Consider the following 20839-nt stretch of genomic DNA (forward strand, 5'->3'; position numbering starts at 1 on the left):
CCAGGTGTTGTGGACTACAAATCCCATCATCCCTAGTCAGCTTAGTCAATGGTGAGGAATCATGGGAGTGGTAGTCCAAAACACCTGAATAGACACAGTTTGCAGATACCTGCTTTAAACAGTAGTCCAAAAACTCTGAGTTCCTGATTATTGTAATCCCTGGCTGTCATTCAAGGAAGCCTGGAGAAAATAGTCGTATCTAAAAAAGAAATACAATACAACAGTCTGAGAAAATAAATTCAAGCCAATTGACACATTACATATGCAATTAGCAAATCACTGAGTATTTAAGCACATTCTGATTCTATTTTTAACTACCAAACCCAGGAAGATGTATGTGCATTATGAAATGTTCTGTCACATTATTTAGGACGGGTATAATTCATGCAGGAAAATTATATAAGTAGGAAACTGTTTACCCAGCACTTGCCTTAATGATGGGAGCATATTTGTGCCTTTGTTGGATATGGGCACATACATGACTTTCTGTGCAAAATGTCCCTGTGTACTGTCGGTAACATGGCATCTCTGGTAGTAGAATATTGTGTGGGTTCTCTTCTGAGAACTGATTGTATTTTATGTCTTTTTCTACAACTTTTCATGAAAATTGTGCTGGAAAATAAACCATTTACCATTCCTCATTTAAAAAAAAAAATCTCCTTGGGGGAGTACCCACCAGACCGCCCCTTCTGCTGAGTTGGCTCGCTCCCGACCGCCTTCATCAAACATACATTGGCCCCCACCACTTTAAATGTTCACTGGCCGCCACTGCTAAATCGATCCATGGCAGCCAGATAAGGAGGACCGCAGCCAGACCCAAGATCAGGTACCTTAGGTAATTGTATTTTAGTCTGGGTGTGCAGGAGGGGAGTGACAGCAGTGGAGAGGGAGCATGGTGAGATGGCGTGTGCCAATCAGGGTGTAAGAAGGGAAGCGAGCTGCCCGGAGTTAAGGGTATATGGAGAAACATAGTTCAGCTCCCACAGAACACAGGCAAATAACACCCAATTCAGCACGCTATCTGAATTAGCTGATTGTCTAGCTGTTCTGCATCAACGTCTAATGGATGTGCCATGTCAGTGAACCATCATGAGCAACCTTCACTAATGCAAATTATACATTACATAAGGGAAAGCGAAAGGTACTCAGAGGACAATCCCTACCCCTGTGTCAGACGCCTGCATGAGTGATATACTGCATGTATTCCTACACTACTGACAGAGGTAGATCTACATGGGTTGCCAGTACACACCATTCGAGGTCCATTAGCGAATATGGCATGCACTGTCAATGAGACTGATAAACACAATGAATACTGTTCCCTTCGTCTTGCTCTACAAATATGTAAATGCTCACACATTGGATGTCACATTAGATGCTTCATCTGGTGCACATACAAGCGTCTTTGAAGAATTTTCATATTGCGCAACTTACAGAATTCTTCCCTTCAAATAAAGCACACTTTGTCTCTAAATCAAGTGAAACATTCCGCTCAGAAATTCACCATGTGTCCTAAAACCCTGCTGTTTGAACAACGCAATACAGATTAGAATAAATAGGGTATCCAGTTAATATGTCGAAAAAATAATTTCGAATGACAAAAATGCAGAAAAAGAATACCTCATTTTTTTATTAGAATGTCTTCTTTTTTGATTTACATGTTTTTAGTTTGTTTCGCGAGTAAAAAAAGGGCTAAAAAAAGGGGGTTAGGTGGGGAATCCCCCATTTTAAAAAAAAAAAGACATTCGATTTTTTTTTTAGGTATAATTTTTTGGACATTTTGCCATTCGAAATTATTTAATTCGAAATAGTCACTATAAACCATTCTACATATCCAGCAGACGGGTCAGATACCTCTCTGCAAATCCAGCAGTAATGGTGTTTTGATGCCAGCATGCACATGTGCACTGAGAGATAGGCAACATTTCTCCAGCAACTGGAAGCATGATTATGCCACTGAGTTTGGTTCGGGCGCCAGAGGGAAAGATTACTGAGGCCGAAGCCAATGCAAGAAGTGACGGTGGCAGAGCTATTGAGGGCTAGGATGCAGGCGGGTGGTACAGGGTTAGAGGAATTGGGCTTTCAATTTGGTATTGACCTGCTCAAGGGAACGAATATCATGAATGATATCCATGAATTACAGGTCTGCAAGATGCCGTGGGTGGCGCTAGGCCCATGCCATGGCGGTCTTATGTGCCACAGACAGGCAACTGGTCTAACCCGTTGTTGCACATATTGTGCCACGACAAAAGATATGAAAGCAGATCAACAGTGAATCACAAACAAAGGAACATAGTCCCTGCCGTCATTAAGACCATGTTCTACCATGTTCAAAAGTCCAGCCTTGCTCCCTTTTGAGAACTGGTTTGTTGAAATATGTGTCTCTGCAGATCAGTGGTAGCTTTTAAATTGTAAACCAATCAATCCCATTCTGGTGATATTGAAGATTAATAAAACGGGGGTCCAATGACTTGGTGGCGTCTTGCCTCTGGATATTTGACCAATATTCAACAATTGGAATGCTCACCTTGTCCTCACTGCGGGAAAGCATTGGCTAGGACAACAGACACTGTGCAACAAATGGTGAGTTTTACAGTTAGTTTGATGAGGATGATTGCTAGTATTTTGTATTATATGAAAACGTATGTTGTGCACTTGGAAATAGACATGCTGCACTATATTTGTTGTGGCCTGTGATTGACCTGTGAAAGCTGTGTGTCTTTTGTGCAGGCTCATTGTGCACTAGGTTTACTTTTTTAGTTAATGCCTCGTTTCGTTATGAATTGAATGGGTAAACACGTATCTCGGGTTGGGCCTGAATGCTGATCTAGTTTAGTCATTTTGGGGTTTTTGTTTGTCAGCGGGGAGTGCATGGTGACACACACGAACCTGTTCTGTGAATTATTTTGGGTCGGTTGTACCAGGAAGCGGTCCTAGTGTGAAGTCCTGGCTCTTTTTTTGGACTTAGTTGATCAGTCTTTGTGAAAGCTCTGTGTTAGTAATTTGAAAGATAGGGTAGATATAAGTTGTTACAAGTCCATGGGTGCAATTCCATCAGAGGAATAGAATTGCACAAAAAGAGTATTGACTTTGAACCTGTGTGGATGGTAACTAGTAAAATGTGTTTTCATTGAGTTGGTATAGTGTGAAGGTCAGAGTACAAACAGACAATGTTACCTTTACGGAATGGCCGAGAAGGTTGAGCTCATAGTGGCTGTACTGTAATGTTAACCTCATACTGGCATTGCAAGCTCCCAACCAAGACTTGAAGGTGAACAGAGGTCCAGGTTACCTGCCCAAATTAAATTGATATCAACAATTAGTGTTTTCTATGAGGAACAATTCAGCACATATAGTTTTTTTTTGGGAGGTTGCTGACATGTCCATACTCTTGCACTTGGTGTGCCTGTAAAATTGGCGTAGGAGTGTAAAGTAGACCATGTTAATGGGCAATGCGTCCAGCTGGATAACAAAATACCTTTGAGGAGACAAGTTGAGACATGTCTACTGTGACTCGCCATAGTAACATGACATGCTTCTAAATTGGCAATGGGTGTGTAGTTCTATGATCCTCCTGCCACCGTTCATTCTCTCCTGCAAGCCTGCACTTGCCCAATGGAAATGTTCCTGCTGACTGGGAAACGCAGCAGTTCCCCTGTTGCCACTTTTTTGTTTAACATGATTTACCCAAGACGACCGCTGACGAGTGTTTCCCGAGTCCTCCCTTTCTTGATGCTGCTGGTCTAATAAATAGATGCTAAACACAATTCCAAGCAACTCTTCCATGGATTTCTTAAGAGAAGCAGGTCCAGTGCTCGCGATGTCGTGTTGTTAAAACACGTTTGGTTGAACCCTTCCGACAAAACATGAACTTGTCCCTCCCTGGTCCTGAAAAATCTGTATTTAGTTAGTCATTTGATAACTTCCCACAGTAGTTCATGGACAAACGCACCTGACTTGACACACTTGATTATTTTAGAAATCCCGTCTGAGATGGTGCATTACTTTACAGACCCAAAGTGTTCCCGTGAGATCCAAGAACTGAATGTGAGATAACACCACCACACGCTGCAAAACTTCTGCCGCTGACCATTAACTGTTCCTCGTAGAACAGTACTTGGGAATAGCATTAATCAAAGTGACACCCGGAAGCATATGTTCATTTGTGCTGCCACTCTCCTCTACACTCCTAAATCTAGGCTGATGAATTCGAAAAAGCCATTCCAGGAACTATCTGTAGGAGCGTAGAGCTTGCATCAGGTCCCATTCCATCCTTTTAAAACAAGCACAATGATACCCGTCTAGCGGATATGACATGGTTCCCAGTAACACACACAATGCAATCTTCCATCTGGACTTTCATTAAATGGACAGGTATCCTTATATTCTCTCCAGAAGGGTCAGTAGCACACACCACAAAGCAGGGGCTTCTAAGCCCTTGACCATACATTAAAGTGATTCCCTTCAGACGAAACCCATTCACCAAGATGCGCCAGAGAGGTCAAACATATCATGAGCACCTTTGTGATGCAGTTGTTCTCGATCACATCAGGTGTGTTTGTGTTAGGAATGTCTTGTCTAGAGGAACCTCAAGCTTTGTTCGGGAAATTCTGCGGATGGCTTTGCTATTTTTAGAATTTTTTGAGGATTGACCCCCATTCACGTTGCGACTATCCTTGTGAGGGGGTGAACTTATTGTGTCTTGCAAACGGCTATATGTTTTTTGACTTTCATTTCTTAATGTTTCTATGGACCATCAAATCATGTTTAGTTCTGTTTGTGGATGTTTTTGGTCTGTTTCCTATCTGTCTCTCTCTCTGTTCACTCTTTTGTTACCATATCATTATTGTGTACATATCCATTAATTAGGTAAAGTGCTTTGGCTTTGCACACTATAGAATTATAATAAAACAAACAAAGCAAACACATACGTCCTTTATAGTTGTCAATATTGGCTCATTTGACTTCTGTTATTTGTCATCTCCAGTTGTGCCACTGAACTGCATACCCAGCTTGTCATACCTGATTTTCTAGGCCAGCAACCTATCTTCTGCTGGCGGATATTACCCTGTGTTCATGAACATGACTCAATGGGTTGTTCTCTTTCTTTTTGCATCCTGTACGTTGACCACAGAGGTTTATGTTCAGTGGTGGGGTAGAAGGTACTTTTTATATAATGAAGAGGAGTGCAGCTCTCCACGTGTTCCTCAAGATGTGTAGTGACTCTTTGCATGGTGCTGGACAGCTAGGAGAGATTGGAAATATGCAGATTGTTGACTGAATCTTTGGAGTCAAAGGGGGACTTTCTGATGATGGGGTAGCACGAGACTATTGCAGGGGTCTTTGAATGTTACCCAGTCAATTAATGATGGATGTGGCAACTCTCATGGGCTCCTTGCAGCGCCTGCTACTCATGCTTAGCTACTAAGGCATCCGGTCAAGGGTTCATTTTAAGTGTCTTTCGTGCTTTCAGGAGAGGTGATGGTGCATTCATTGGCTGCACAAAGAACAAGGCTGAGTGGTGTTGTATTGGTTGAAGATCTTTACAAATTACTATGGAAAAAAGCATGGAGGTTATATGATAACCCCTGAAGGGGAAAGCCACGTAGCTCCTTTGTTTGGGGAATGGGTGTGGTAGAGCAGTAACGTGGCATTAAAGATTGCAAGACTTTGAAGAATTCATGAGGCTGTTTGACAGTTTCTGCCACTTTGGGGGAGCACTAGACTTCTTTTAATTTCAAAATGGCTAGTGGTATGAGGTTCTGCCTTTTCCTAAAACCTCTTTGTGCCAAGCAGATTCCATGTTTTGCTGTTATTTTTAGAACACATTTGAGAGTCAATGATTCTCTTTCTGTGGGGCTGTCATTTTCTCTACCTTTTGAAAGAAGTGGCACATATATTAAGTGCTTGGGTGATGGTGGAGGGACTGTCATGGATGGTATGAGTCTGGTATGGTGAGTTGTTTTCAAAGTCTTTGATGAATTGTTTGAAGTTAGTGGAGACTAATGAGATTGTGTCTTGTTGAGAAAGATGGGTTTAGGAGAAGAGGCATTAGTTCAAGAGGATGAGGTGGTGTTGGTCCTGTCACAATTTGTTAGGCAGTCACTCTCAACTCACAGAGTTCTTTTCCCCCCAAGCAAGGTGGCATGCATCCAAAGTGCTTATACAGATTCAACTTTAGTGAGGCCTCCAACCTATCTCGCACCACCCCAACAAATACCCTCTGTACCACCAAAAGCTTGGAACCAGGCTGGTGTATGGTAAAGATATATATGTATTTAAGTGAATGAACCATAAAACAACCAAAGAACCATAAAACAACCAAAACATCAGCCACCAATGCTGTGGCACAGCACAATATCACAATTTCAAATTACTTGCACCAATTGATTGACTTGTATTTCTAATGAAGTTACAGATACTACTACACACAGGTACAATTTAGTGACTTTACATCAAAACACACATAGGATTTCATGCTCATTAACAATTATTAAATTTGAAACAACCCGCAGTGATTGCTTTCGGTTATCACAATGCTCTTCTCTCCCAGCAACCCCCACCCCAGGCATCAGCTATATATGACCCCTTCAATTGAAGACAAGGCACAGGCAGTGGGGATACAGTAGCAAAATCGTTTTGGCTTTTTATTAAGAAGGCAGGGCTTGAAAAATAGATATAAGGAAAACATTGTTTGGGGCTTTTTATTTGAAAGGCAGGGTTTGAAAAATAGACACAATGAAAACATTGTTTTGGTTTTTGTATTTGAAAGACAAAATCAGTAGGAAAATAATTTTGGGATTTTTATTTTTATTAAGTGCAGGGCCCTGGGAATATCGCTTTGGGATGCAAGTAAAGGAAATTTTGTTTTGTACACTGCATTCACTTGAATGGCAGTGTTTTAGGGTTACTTATTTTGGGATTATGGACGCCCCCCTTCTGTACAGAAGCCAGGGGTTTCAGAAAGGTAGAGTCACCCAAGTAATTTATTGTCTATACCGGCTTTAACACACTGGGCATGAACTTTGTTAGTTTCAAACTGTACCAACACTCATCCCGTGATTTTCTATATGGGAATTAATTGTTTTAACTTCAATTCAATGTGCTAAGGATCTACACAGCTTCCGCCCCTCCCCACAATTTAATGAAAAGGATTAAGACAGGCAGTTCCCAACACAATTCAATTTAAATGGATAGAGTGATTTTCTATAGTGGAATTAATTTGAGTTAGATTTAATAAAATATGCCAAGGATCTCCCCAGTCCCACCCCCCTACACACTATGCCAGATGGAGATTAAGTTTTGCAAATTACCCCCCAAACGTATGTTTGCATTTGGATTAATCTACTTACATGGGAGATCTTGGTTATGAGGCATCCAGGGGAACAGCAGGACTCCTCTGAGGACAGCACATATCTGGTCAAAGGCTTTGGTCAAGGGTAGTCCCCAGCACCCAGACCTCCTCTGGCTCCTCAAATGGCAGCCCCAGCTGGTTTCTAGGTTTCCCAGTCTCCATCTCCCATGCAATGTGTAAGGCCTTGGTAGCTCCCTGTCTCTCTGCTAGTTGTTCCTTGCAAGAGTCCAGAAGTAGTCAACCTCCAACAATAGAGTGAGAAATTCAAGGGAAAATCAAAAGTCAAAGAAATATCCTTTTCAGATTGAAAACTGATCTCTTGTAGGCCTGGTGGCACTTCCTTATTATCATAATTCCTATGCTACGGATTGACCAGATCTCTCCATCCCCCTCCATGAATACACCCACTGCCTGTTGCTTGGACAAAGAGTTGGGAGGTGTGGATGATGGAGGCTGAGGGTTGAGAAAGATTAATCATCCCAAGATGACAAGTGGGTTTAACTTTCAGTGTTCCTAAAAATCTAACAACATGGCAGCTGCCCTAATTTCCTAATTGTTCAGATAACTGCAGGCACATATATATATATATATATATATATATATATATATATATATTCAAACGAAAAAAGAGGAAAGAATTAACCTCACTCTCCGCGGTCAATCAAGAGACCAAGGTCAAATAACAAACAAAAATAGCACAGCTCGCAAAAAGGATAAAGGTCTAAGAAAACACACATTACAGCTGGGAGCAGGGACAAAAACAGAGGCAGGACGCCTGTACGCGCGACCCGCACACAACGCGTTTCGCACTCAACTGAGTATATATTTGAGTTCTATATTTTATGGTGAGTCTGAAAATACTAATCATATCTCGGCACGCCCTTCCTGGGAGAAGCTACCATTTTTTATCAATTTACTCCTGAACCGAGATGGTCGCAACCTGACCCTTCATGATTCTAACCTTACTTCCATAACTTATCACCACACCACATTTCCATTCCCTAGGAATTATGAGAAGGCCAGTATCATAATTGTTTTCATAACTCAAATTGTATACATCACACAGGATTCATATGTACATGATACCGACTGGTCTCTTCTCCCTTTTAATATGAGTCTGGGATGAGTTCACTGGGACATACGATTCTCTTTTTATTCAGGAAAAAAGGAGTCCAATGTTAATCAATGGCAAGGGATCAAAAGTGGCCCTCAGTTTCATATAGCCCCTTCCTATTCATATGTTTCATTTCTCCATCGTCACCTAACACAAACATCTGCTTATCTGTTTCATATGCAATGTTTGATCATCCATTAGTGGCTCTGAAGCCATTTCTTGAGGTCGAGTCGGCCCTGAAAAGGTCATTTCTGTTGGCCACTAATGCACAATTAATGTGGGGACCTGACCTTAAAGGTTGTTTCTGCTGGCTGTGTTATCTACAACTCCCACAATTTGGATATATTCTCTGTCATTTCTTTGTGTTTTTAACTGAACCAGGCTTGCTTTTCCTGGGGCCCAGCCCAGTTCTTCAGTTCAAATTTTAAAAGGCACAGACCTTTCAGTTAAGTGAGGAAAACAACAACTGCATCCATACTTCAGAAAATACAGCTTTAGATTGACAAGATGTGCTTACATGTAACATGTTAGCATTATATCTGGGCATGTTGTTTAAACTACAATCTTTCTTGACATACAGTTTGGACAGATATAAGTTCACTTTAGGTATTATTCACACATAGGCCACAGTTACATAGAAATCCAACAAGTAGAGCTTTCCATTTGAATGTCAGTTTATTTGTGAAAAGTAAGTGTCTATCTCTGAAAAATGTCACTTAGCTTCACTTTTTAAATGTAAGGCACAATTCCTCCTTGGTATTTTTCACATGCCAATCATTTCAATGTGTCTTTTCCCATGTGTACTGCTGCAGTTTTGAATCTGTCAAATGGTGCCTTTTCCCAGTTAATTTACACAAAGTCAGCATCTGCAACACCACATGTTCTTTCTTACTAGCTGGGGTACCCATCATTGCCCGTGTACTGATTGAGTGCTGTCTTGTGTGCCCTGGAGGATGTTGCTCTTGTCAGCAAGCCTTGCTTTAGTTTGCTCTGGTGTCTCATTTGCCCTGGAGAAAGTTGGTCTTGTCCTCTTGTTGGCAAGTCGTGCTGCTGTTTGCTGTGTTTCAGAAGTTCTTGATATTGATTTTTGCTTTTCATCAGATGGAGCTTTTCCAAGTGATGTTCCATTTTTGTGCGGCATGTTTCAGTCACTCAATGGCTTCAGGACATTCAGGACTCTGTTTTCCCTTTCCCAGCACCCATTTTTCTTTACATTTTTTTTTTCTCTGTTCCGAAGCGCTGCAGCGTTTCGGAACAGAAGAAATTCTCTTAGTACCCCGTCCTTGCGGGCTGGGGTACTAATAGCAATAAGCCCTTGCCACTGAGGCATTACCAAGCCAGGTAATGACCCAGGCCCTTTGTTAACTATGGGCCCTGGGGCATTACCTGAATCAGTAATGCCCCCGCGGCTCGGGGCTTATTACTTAAGTAATACATTTCAAAGGAATAATCAACACCTCGAACATTTTGCTTCAGACTCTTTTCCAAATTGTGCCTCCTTCTAGAACCAACTGTAGTGAATCGGGATGTGCATCAGTAAATGAGGGTGTCTATGGAGTGAATTTTTAATACAAACATAGAATACGATCTTGCCCCAGACAAAAGAAGAATCCATGCAAAATTTGGTAGACGTGGGTACAATGGTGTGGATTTGTATAGCCGGACAAACATACACACACACATGCATTCAGCTTTATACATAACGATTCATTGGGCATATCGATCAGTTTTAAGCTGATGCTTGTGCACCTGTCCATTTTAGTGGAGTTGGCTAGGCCAATTTCTTTCTATTTCACTAGGCCTTCTGTCGGAAATCACTCTTTTGTACTCGCTTTTATATTAAAATGGAACGCCACATTAGCCAGCTTCACTCTCACAGTAGGGGCCTAGAATGCCCTCTCCATCTCTGTCACTGTGGAGCTTTATTTTCACCCAACGGCCCAGTTTACTGGAATCTTGAAATGGGTGGTAATGCTATGCAGGATTTGATTAAAAAGGTCAGGCCCTTTAAAAGTTCTCTAAAGTGGGTATCAAAGTTGTACAGGTGAAGCAGTTCTCTGGTTGATGGGATACTACTGTCCTTCAGCCAGAAGGTAAAGTCCCCAATCCTAGGAGCTGGTTGGAGCGCTCTCTAGAATAGATGCTTTATTAGTGAAGAGGAAACCTGCAGGACACCTTTGGATGTGCCAGGGTTTCAGAAGCATATGAGAATGGTGGACTGGCCCTCATTTACATGGGTATTCTTTCACTTTCAGCCAGTGAGGGTAACTCTTTGAGGTTGGTCTGAACAGAGGTATTGTGTTTGATGGCTACTCTCCTACCTCAACCCAGGGCTCTCCTGTGGTGTGTCTTGGAGTGGTCCCAACAGTAAGGTTGATGATGTTTGGTGGTGAGTGTGTGAGAATCATGTTTCTGTGGTGATGAGCTGGTCAAGAGTTTGGTGTATTATAGGCGGTTGAAGTTCCAGGGCTTGCATACAGGCAGACTAGTGAATACCAAGCCATATTGTAATGGTGAGTTATGTTATGCATTTATATAGCGCCTTATATACCATTGGTATGGTCTGAAGGCGCTGGTAGGTTGAATTCCCATGGGAATCGAAGTTCGGGTCAGTAGAGAGAGTATAGAGAGTCCAAAGGTGCGTGTGTGCACCAGGTATGTGGGCAGCTGGTGCGGAATTCGTGTGGTAGCTGCTTCTTAGCGGTAGGTGTGGTGGTTGAGAGATCAGGAGAATGTGTTTGCTCTGGCAGGATTTATCCAGACCGAGTGTGGCTGCGTTAGGCCTGAGGAGAACGCCTGGCTGGGGGGTATGAAACCAGTAGTGTTTACTTAGAGTGATGGGGAGTGAGCGGGAGATGTTGATATGAGAACAGTTATACCGAATGGTGTCATAGTATCTCGGTGTTCTAGTTGAGTGGTGGTGTAAAGAAGAGAGTAAGCGTGGGGTGTGGTATGATATATGCTCTTACAAATGTTCCCTGCATTCCACTTTGTACAGAGAGGCTATTGTGGTCACTTCAAATGTAACTTTCCTCAGAAAGCACTGGGAGCACATTCTAAGTTCACAGGGATGCGATTGGGTACACTTCTAAATGCAATTGTGCACATTTCCAAATGTAACTTTTTGGAGAGGCTATTGGGAACAACTTCTAAATACGATTGGGTACACTTCTAAATGCAATTGGGCACATTTCTAAATGCAACTTTTCTCAGAGGGACTATTGGGCACAACTTCTAAATGCAATTGGGTACACTTATAGATGTAATTGGGCACATTCTAATGCAGCTTTCTCAGGGAGGCTATTGGTCACAACTTCTAAATGCATTTGGGGATACTTCTAAATGCAACTTTCTCAGAGAGGCTATTGGTCAAACTTCTAAATTCAATTGGCGATACTTCTAAATGCAATTGGGCACACTTCTAGATGCAACTTTCTCAGAGAGGCTATTGGGCACAACTTCTAAATGCGATTGAGGATACTTATAAATACAATTGGGCATACTTCTGGATGCAACTTTTCACAGAGAGGCTATTGGGCACAACTTCTAAATGCAACTTTCTCAGAGAGGCTATTGGGCACAACTTCTAAATGCAATTGTGGATACTTCCAAATGCAACTTTTCTCAGAGAGGCTATCGGGCACAACTTCTAAATGCAATTGGGCACACTTCTAAATGCTACTTTTCAGGGAGGCTATTGGGCACAACTTCTAAATGCAATTGGGCACACTTCTAAATGCAACTTTTCTCAGAGAGGCTATTGGGTACAACTTCTAAATGAAATTGGGCACACTTTTAAATGCAACTTTTCTCAGAGAGGCTATTGGGCACAACTTCTAAATGTAATTGGGCACACTTCTAAATGCAATTGGGCACACTTCTAAATGCAACTTTTCAGAGAGGCTATTGGGCTCAAATTCTAAATGTAATTGGGCACACTTCTAAATGCAATTGGGCACACTTCTAAATGCAACTTTTCTCAGAGAGGCTATTGGGCACAACTTCTAAATGCAATTGGGTACACTTCTAAGTGCAATTGGGCACACTTCTAAATGCAACTTTTCTCAGAGAGGCTATTGGGCACAACTTCTAAATGTAATTGGGCACACTTCTAAATGCAATTGGGCACACTTCTAAATGCAACTTTTCTCGGAGGGTCTATTGGGCACAACTTCTAGATGCAATTGGGGATACTTCTAAATGCAATTGGGCACACTTCTAAATGCAAAAGAGGGCTGCCCTAGGGGAACTGGTAATGGAGGGGGGTCCTCTCAGCTTGACCAATCAGAGCGGGGGGGCGATCCGGGAGGCGGGAGGGAGGGAACCAGGAAGCAGGTGCGGGGATGGGGCAAGGAGCGCGGCAAGGGGGATTAGGGCCTGGGGGCACACAGATTTTCCCAATTCAAACAAAATGCACCCAATTTCAGGCAAAACGCCTTACCAGTACCTACTCCTCGGCCACGATGGAAGTGGCACTCGAGGAGGCACGCAGGTCGCTAGACCTCGCGCACAGGGAGACACAGACCAATCAGAGCGGGGGGGCGGTCCGGGAGGCGGGAGGGAGGGAACCAGGAAGTGGGTGCTGGGATGGGGCAAGGAGCGCTGCAAGGGGGATTCGGGCCTGGGGGCACACAGATTTTCCCAATTCAAACAAAATGCGCCCAATTTCAGGCAAAACGCCTTACCAGTACCTACTCCTCGGCCACGATGGAAGTGGCACTTGAGGAGGCACGCAGGTAACTAGACCTCGCGCACAGGGAGACACAGACCAATCAGAGCGGGGGGGCGGTCCGGGAGGCGGGAGTGAGGGGACCAGGAAGCGAGTGCGGGGATGGGGCAAGGAGCGCGGCAAGGGGGATTAGGGCCTGGGGGCACACAGATTTTCCCAATTCAAACAAAATGCGCCCAATTTCAGGCAAAACGCCTTACCAGTACCTACTCCTCGGCCACGATGGAAGTGAGTGGGTAATTGTTGGAGGTTCAAGCAAGTCACTCTTAAAATATATTACTAGTTGCATGGGGTACACAGGGCAGAAATTAAGGAGAATGTAACATGTTACTTGTTTGTTGCTGGAGACTCTTTGATGAGCATGGCGTACATCCATGTGCATATAGCACAGACAGCAATGATCATTAGGCAGGTCAGATCATCCTGAAAAATCATGGTTCACACACCTGACTCTTATTTCTAAATCTCAAAGGCTCTTGTCTCAGTGACATTTTCCTGCTGATCTGGACTAACTCTGTTGATGGTCTCTTTCAGAAATGCAGTTGCTAGTGAGACATTTATAACTGACAATAGACAATATAATTATTTGTAACTGCGTGTATCCGCAGGCAGGCAGAAGCCAGCCCTCCTGCATAAAGGCCTGCAACAGCTAAAGCCCTGTTTTCCACTGAATCAGTGCCTTTGCCGTCGTTGCACCTTGTTCGACTGAGAGGGCAGGAGCCCTTCTCTCTCCCTCCCGCCATCCGAGGAAGTGCTATGCAGATTATCCTGCTGATGTCGGAGCTGCTGGAGCCACCGTGCATCAGATGACCACGCCAGAGTTTCAGCTCCACCTCTACCGACCTGCTTATCTCCAGCCCGGAGGTGAGCACACTCCACGTGCGCTGCCCTAGCCCGCTTGGCTACTTGGCTGATTTCACCGCTCCATATCACAGGCCATTCTCGAGGCCGCATTTCAATACAAAGCCGCCCTATCTAAGATGGCTGCTCCATGCATTGTTTGTGCGTGGCCAGGCAACGTGTCCTATTTGTAACTGTGTGTATCTGCCGGCAGGTGGAAGCCGACCCTCTCGAATGAAGGCACCTGAGAGGTAAGGCCCTGTTTGCCTCTGAGCTAAGGCCCTGTTTGCCCCTGTGCTAAGGCCCTGTTTGCCCCTGTGCTAAGGCTCTGTTTGCCCATGTTTGCCACAAGGTGCCAGAAGCCTCTGCCGCACCCACGTAGCTATCTTTGCTACAAAGTGCCACTCCGTGCTACTTCGACAACATGACACAACATCGCTAACACTAGTAAGACCGCCAGTTACTGGCTACTCCACACAAAGGATAGCAAACCACCAGCACCAGTTTTTTACATCTTGTGGAAATAGACTGCCCTCTGATTCCTATTGTTGATACTCCACGACTGTAGACAATGGCATATCAATAAACTTCTACTCACGTTCCTAGCCGAGCCCCCTGCCAATAATCATACCTCACTAACAGGATAGCTAGCACAGCAAATCTTGTATCGCGAGGTGCACCTGATCGCTTTCCAGCCACCGCCGCGGAACGCCTTACTTACGAGTACTGGACATATGTTTGCAATCCTAACAAATGTATTTCACAGCTGTGCCTTGTACGATCTATCATCATCAATGAAACACGCTGAGTCTGCATGTACATTTTTGCCAACATTCTACCGAAATAGTGGCCTGATCGTAGTATCCGTATGATCCTATTCGAGCCTTCCTACACTTTAGGGTTCCCAACCTTTGTCAGTAAACTGATCATTAGCATATCTGTCTCAGATATTACATTAACGTATCCCCAACAACCTCCAGTTGATTGTACCTACCTTGCATGATTATCGTTGATACTTAAAGGAGATTGCATTCTTACCTGACACCTTACTGCTATTGTTACTGTTGACTGTACTTATATTTTACACTGAATACCGTCCTGCATACCTTGTTATTACCTAGCATTGATGCTGATTGAACAATTTGCATTTTTACCGTTATTATTTAAAGGAGACTGCATTCTCACTTAATATATTATTACAACTGTTACTGCTGACCATATTTATATATCACATTGAAAACCATCCCATTTACTTCGCTATTATCAAGGCTATTATTCAGAGGTGTTAGTAATCTCATTTATATTACATGGCTACAGCATTATATCGTGTGACACTGACTATATTGCACTGATTATTGTGATATTGCATAATCACTTAACTTTGGGTAAATATGCATGCCACCCTGCCACACCTAGCCTCCTTAGGAATCTACTTGCATTAAGTGTATTAACTAGCCTTTTGAGACTAGCTATCCCACTTACACCACATAGTAGTCATACTACACTTCACATGGCAGCGCCTTTGGCCTTTGTGCCCACATCATCCTCGCCGTACAACTTGGCCTTTGGACAGCCATCAAGCAACTTGGGCTTGATCCCCCCTGTGGTCTACCTTATTTCAATAGACCCTGCAACATTGCCTCTGGAAACTCCATGCTCCACACTCGACTGCCTAAAGTATTTGAACCACCCGCCAGGACAATGACCAACATAGATAGCCAGAGAACGATCCCATCTAATAGACAAACCACTACTATAAAAAAATACCATCCCTACTATCCCATCCTCTTACACTTCACACAACCTCTCTCATAAAAAATCCAATAAGCCCAAACCCCATACCAGTCCACAGGCTGTTGGAGCTGATATTAGCACCCCATCTCTAAACAGCCTTGCCGAAGACCTTAAGTGGCCTTAATAAATGCAAGATCATTAGTTGCGCATGCAACAGAGATAGCCAACCTCATTGTGGCTGAAAACTATGACTTCCTGTCCATCACCGAGTCCTGCCGGCACGCAGCAGCAGGTCCTGGCCTCATGTTAGCAGTACCCGGTGAATATACTATTTTGAGAGCAAACAGCATGGGGAGGAGGTATAGCTCTTATTGCTAAATCTAATCTTTCCATGAGAATAGCCCCCTCCTCAGACATCTAATCCTGCATATCCCTCACAGTTAAAATACCCACTGCCAACTCCCAAACACTTACCACCCACCTCATATACAGACCGCCAGGTCCTATTGGTTCTCTTGACGAAGATATCTCTACCATTCTCTTGGATAATCTAAAAAGTACATCTCAAGTTGCTATGGGATCTCAACTTGGGTTTTAACAACCCTAAAGACCATCAAGCAACCGATGTGGCCAATACCTTGTTAGACCTTGGTTTCACCCAGAGAGTGAACTCACCCACCCAAAACTAGGGGAGAATACTGGATTGGGTGGCAGACCACAACTGCAAAGCTGTGATTACTAACATTACCCCACATGTATGGACAGATCATTACCTTCTGACATTCTCACTAGCAACCAAAAGACCCACTGCTAAATTGACTCCACCTGCTCCACCCACATTAACTAGGATCAAAAAGAATATTACTGTCAACAAACTCTTACCCCTTATCCTACCCACGCTCAACTCACTACCAGACAGTATGGAGCCCAATGTGTTCATAGACGAATACAATAAAATGATGACTACATGTCTAAACACTATTGCCCCGCTAAAACTGAGACACAGTAAGACCAAAGGCCACCTCAACACTTGGTTTACCCAACATCTGAAAAGTCTAAGAAATTCAAAAAGGAAATATGAAGCCTCATGGAGGTTACTACCTTCTCCAGAAAATAAAACCAACCTAACTAATATATCATCCCAATACAAAAAAGATATACTTTTGGCGAAACAAGAAACCTACAATGACAGAATCTTGCAAGTTAATTCTAGTATGAAGGAATTATTGGTAATTCTAAAAGAATTAGAAGCTCCTATGCCAATATAAGATAATTGCACTAAAGATAAAACTTGGTGCTCTAATATTCAGTACGCACTAGTCAACAAAGTCTCCACTCTTCAGAACATGATCGCTCTAAAAAAAGCCTCATTAACAACTATGACTGTACCTAACAATACGCATATGCCTTCACACAAACCATTGCACCGTTTTAGCTTCTCCGGGATTTCCATTATCGAGGTTGAAAAAGTTATACTTTCCCTCAAACCCTCAAACTGTCAAGGAGACCAATGCCCAGCCCAACTAATCAAGGATGCTGCAAGAGACCTAGATATTTTCATATTGAAGCTTATTAGCGCTTCCTTCTCCTCAGGCACTATCCCTAGCAACCTTAAGGAGTCTTGGGTACTCCCTCTCCTTAAAAAACAGAGATTAGACCCAACTATACTGACTAATTATAGGCCCATCATCACTGTGCCATTCCTCCTCAAAATCTTAGATAAGATGGCATATCTACAAATACAGGAGTATCTGGTGATCAACCATCTCCTAGTAGCCCGCTAATCAGGTTTTCGGCCACAATACGGCATCGGATCTCAGAGCCCAAACTGTGAGCTTAGGGACAAGGGAAAATCAGCTCTATTCCTCCTTCTTGACCGTTCAGTTGCTTTTGACCTGGTGGACCACAAGGTCTTAGGCAACCACCTGGATTCAGCAGCACATTTCTCAAAGGACCCTATAGTCTGGATACAATAATTCCTTAACAACAGAACAATGAGAGTCTTCTCCCCCTCAGTAGCTGCTGACCCTATCCCTATCACCTGTGGAGTACCCCATGGATCATGTCTCTCACTTACCCTGTATAACATATTTGCCAAGCCCCTATTTGATGATCTGCACCAGCTTTGTATCACATAGACAAACTATGCAGATGATACTCAAATTCTCTTACCACTTCCTGGGTATGATGACAAGGATTTGGCCTTGGTAAATAGAGTTAACATCATCATTCAGGCATGGATGGCTGTGCATGGTCTTTGCCTGAATGATGACAAAACCGAGCTCATTATCCTGGGTACAACCCCAAGCCTTAAGAGATTTGCCCCTGAATAAACATCCTTTAACATTGATGGGAACCTCATCAAAGTTGCTAAAGAGGTAAAAACTCTAGGTTTTTACCTCAATTCCACCCTCACATTCACCAAGCAAGTGAACGCCATGGCTTGTGCCACTGCATATACTTGCAAATTAATCAGAGCTGGTAAACCCTTCTTATCTACAAATAGCCGTATTATCTTGGCCAGAGCTCTAATCCTGTCCAGACTGGACTACTGTAACTCCCTTTACATTGGTGCCAAGAAATACATTGAGCCTCATTACGAGTATGGCGGAAACCTGCTGTTTTTTTCCGGCTCAGTTAACTCCGGACTCGTATTACCTTTCCGCCTCCGTGATTCCCAGAATTACCAGGGCATTACAACCCTGGTGACCCGGGAATTCCGGAGGTGGAATTCGGTAAATCCCCATTGAGTCCTATGGGACTCAATGGGAATGGGGACCATGGAAACAGCTGGTGTTTCCACGTCCACCTGCAGGCGGGTGGTGTTAAACCCGCCAGGTCAGACCTGGCAGGAATGACACCTCCGTCTGCAGGACTCTGAATCACCCGGTATGGAAACAACGATGGCGGCGGGTTTACCGCCACCGTTATTTCCATACAGGGTGACTCATAATGAGGCCCATTGTCTAGAGAATACAGACACTCCAGAACAATGCCCTTAGAGTTGCTCTAAATATAGCAAAGAAAGAGCACATCTCAGTGTTCAGTAGACAACACAACTGGCTATCGACCAGTGACAAAATCTGTCCGAAAACTGCTTATCTCACCTACAAATGTCTAAACAATACTTGCCATGTTATCTTATTGAGAGAATCAACAGAAAATCCTCAAGTGGGCCCACTAGAAGAGCTAACTCTAACTACTTATCTGTGCCAAGATATCTAAAGTCGGGGGTAGCAGTTTCCCAGCGAAGGCAGCACTGCTTTGGAATTCCTTACCATCTCCCCTATGAGCGGACCAAACTTACATCAACTTTAGACAGACTCTCATCAAATGGCTTAAAGTTACTGACCAGTAATGCCATCCTTCTGGATTGCACTGTAAATACATTTCAGAGTGCCCTTTTACAGTATGCCCTGTCTGCATTGTATAAACTACTGTATTGTATGTATCTATGTATCTAATATAGACCAGCTATGCATCTGCCTTGCATTTTACCTACACTGTAATTAGATTTTAGAGTGCCTCATGCATCTAATTATGTCTTGCTTGTATAGTATCTATTCCTATATTTTATGTATCTATGCATCTACTATATCTTGTATTTTCATATCTGTATATACCGATTTTCTACTTTATATGCCATTCTGTAACCTAAGCTTAAAGTCTTCTTGTACCTTCTGCACCCTCACACCCTCGGGTCTGGCACGCATTATAAATAAATAAACAAACAAACATTTATTGAGACATGAGATTTTCCAGGTGATCACTATGTGGCCTTGAAACCTTTGTTAGCTCACTCACAGACTTAAATTAATGCACTTCACCTGTTATCATGCACCGCTGCATTCACATGACAGTGAGATATCATATTCCTGCAAACAGCAAGTGTCATTAACCTTTGGGATCGATATTACCTTGATTTTAAAGCATTATTACGGATACAGAGTCAGTCTCGGTGGATGCTGTGTGGATGGGTTATTAATCTGTGCCGAAACATAACCATTAGAGCTCAGCCAAAAAGCACTAAGAAACATATTTAGAGTAACGGAATGCTGCTATGATACACTGGCAGTACTCCTAAATGTGACAACAGCAGTGCCTGGGCAATCTCTTTTTTGATTTAGAAAACACAAGCTGACAACAGTATATATGACCACAGAGACAGCTCCGAGTAATGTCTGGGTCTTCCTGAAGAGGGACCAATTTTCCGCATAATGTGTTCATGATTCTGCAGCTCCCTCGTTCGTCTTGTGGAGCCCAGTGGGTAACACACTGCCAAGCTGGCACCATTTGTTTGAATTATTTCTGAGTTGTAAGTTACATGTAAGTTGAGAGAGCAGTGAGGGTGTTTATCCTATCAGATGGCATCGCATCCTCAGACTACTTTTGGCCTTGCTGTTTGTGTCTGCCTGTGCTGCTTAAGCCCTTTAAAAGCACTAGTTAGCCCTGAGCCAACAGGGCTATATTAGTCAGCGCCTTTTTACATGCATTGATTTCAATTACTTTCTCATTTGACCTGCTCTCAATTATATATAGTTAATGCTTGAATGCAGTATCTTCAAAGCCCCGCACACCAACAGAGAAAAGCATCACTTGATGGAGAAATCCGCACTATCCTTACTGAAAATTCAATAGAGAAAAGCATCACTTGATGGAGAAATCCGCACTATCCTTACTGAAAATTCAATAGAGAAAAGCATCACTTGATGGAGAAATCCGCACTATCCTTACTGAAAATTCAATAGAGAAAAGCATCACTTGATGGAGAAATCCGCACTATCCTTACTGAAAGTTCAATAGAGAAAAGCATCACTTGATGGAGAAATCCGCACTATCCTTACTGAAAGTTCAATAGAGAAAAGCATGACTTGATGGAGAAATCCGCACTAACCTTACTGAAAATTCAATATACCTTGTTTCCCAGAAGACATGCAAAGAAAAGACGGGCTCCGCGCACGCACAGTGCAGTTCTATTTTGCTCTACCGGAGCTCCGCCCCTCCTTACAAACGTTCAACAATGATACTTAAACATCTCTCTTCATTCTTTACTAACCCCTAATCTAGC

Source organism: Ambystoma mexicanum, chromosome 7q (assembly GCF_040938575.1).
Source record: "Ambystoma mexicanum isolate Mex_15411 chromosome 7q, UKY_AmexF1_1, whole genome shotgun sequence".
NCBI classification, from domain to species: Eukaryota; Metazoa; Chordata; class Amphibia; order Caudata; family Ambystomatidae; genus Ambystoma; species Ambystoma mexicanum.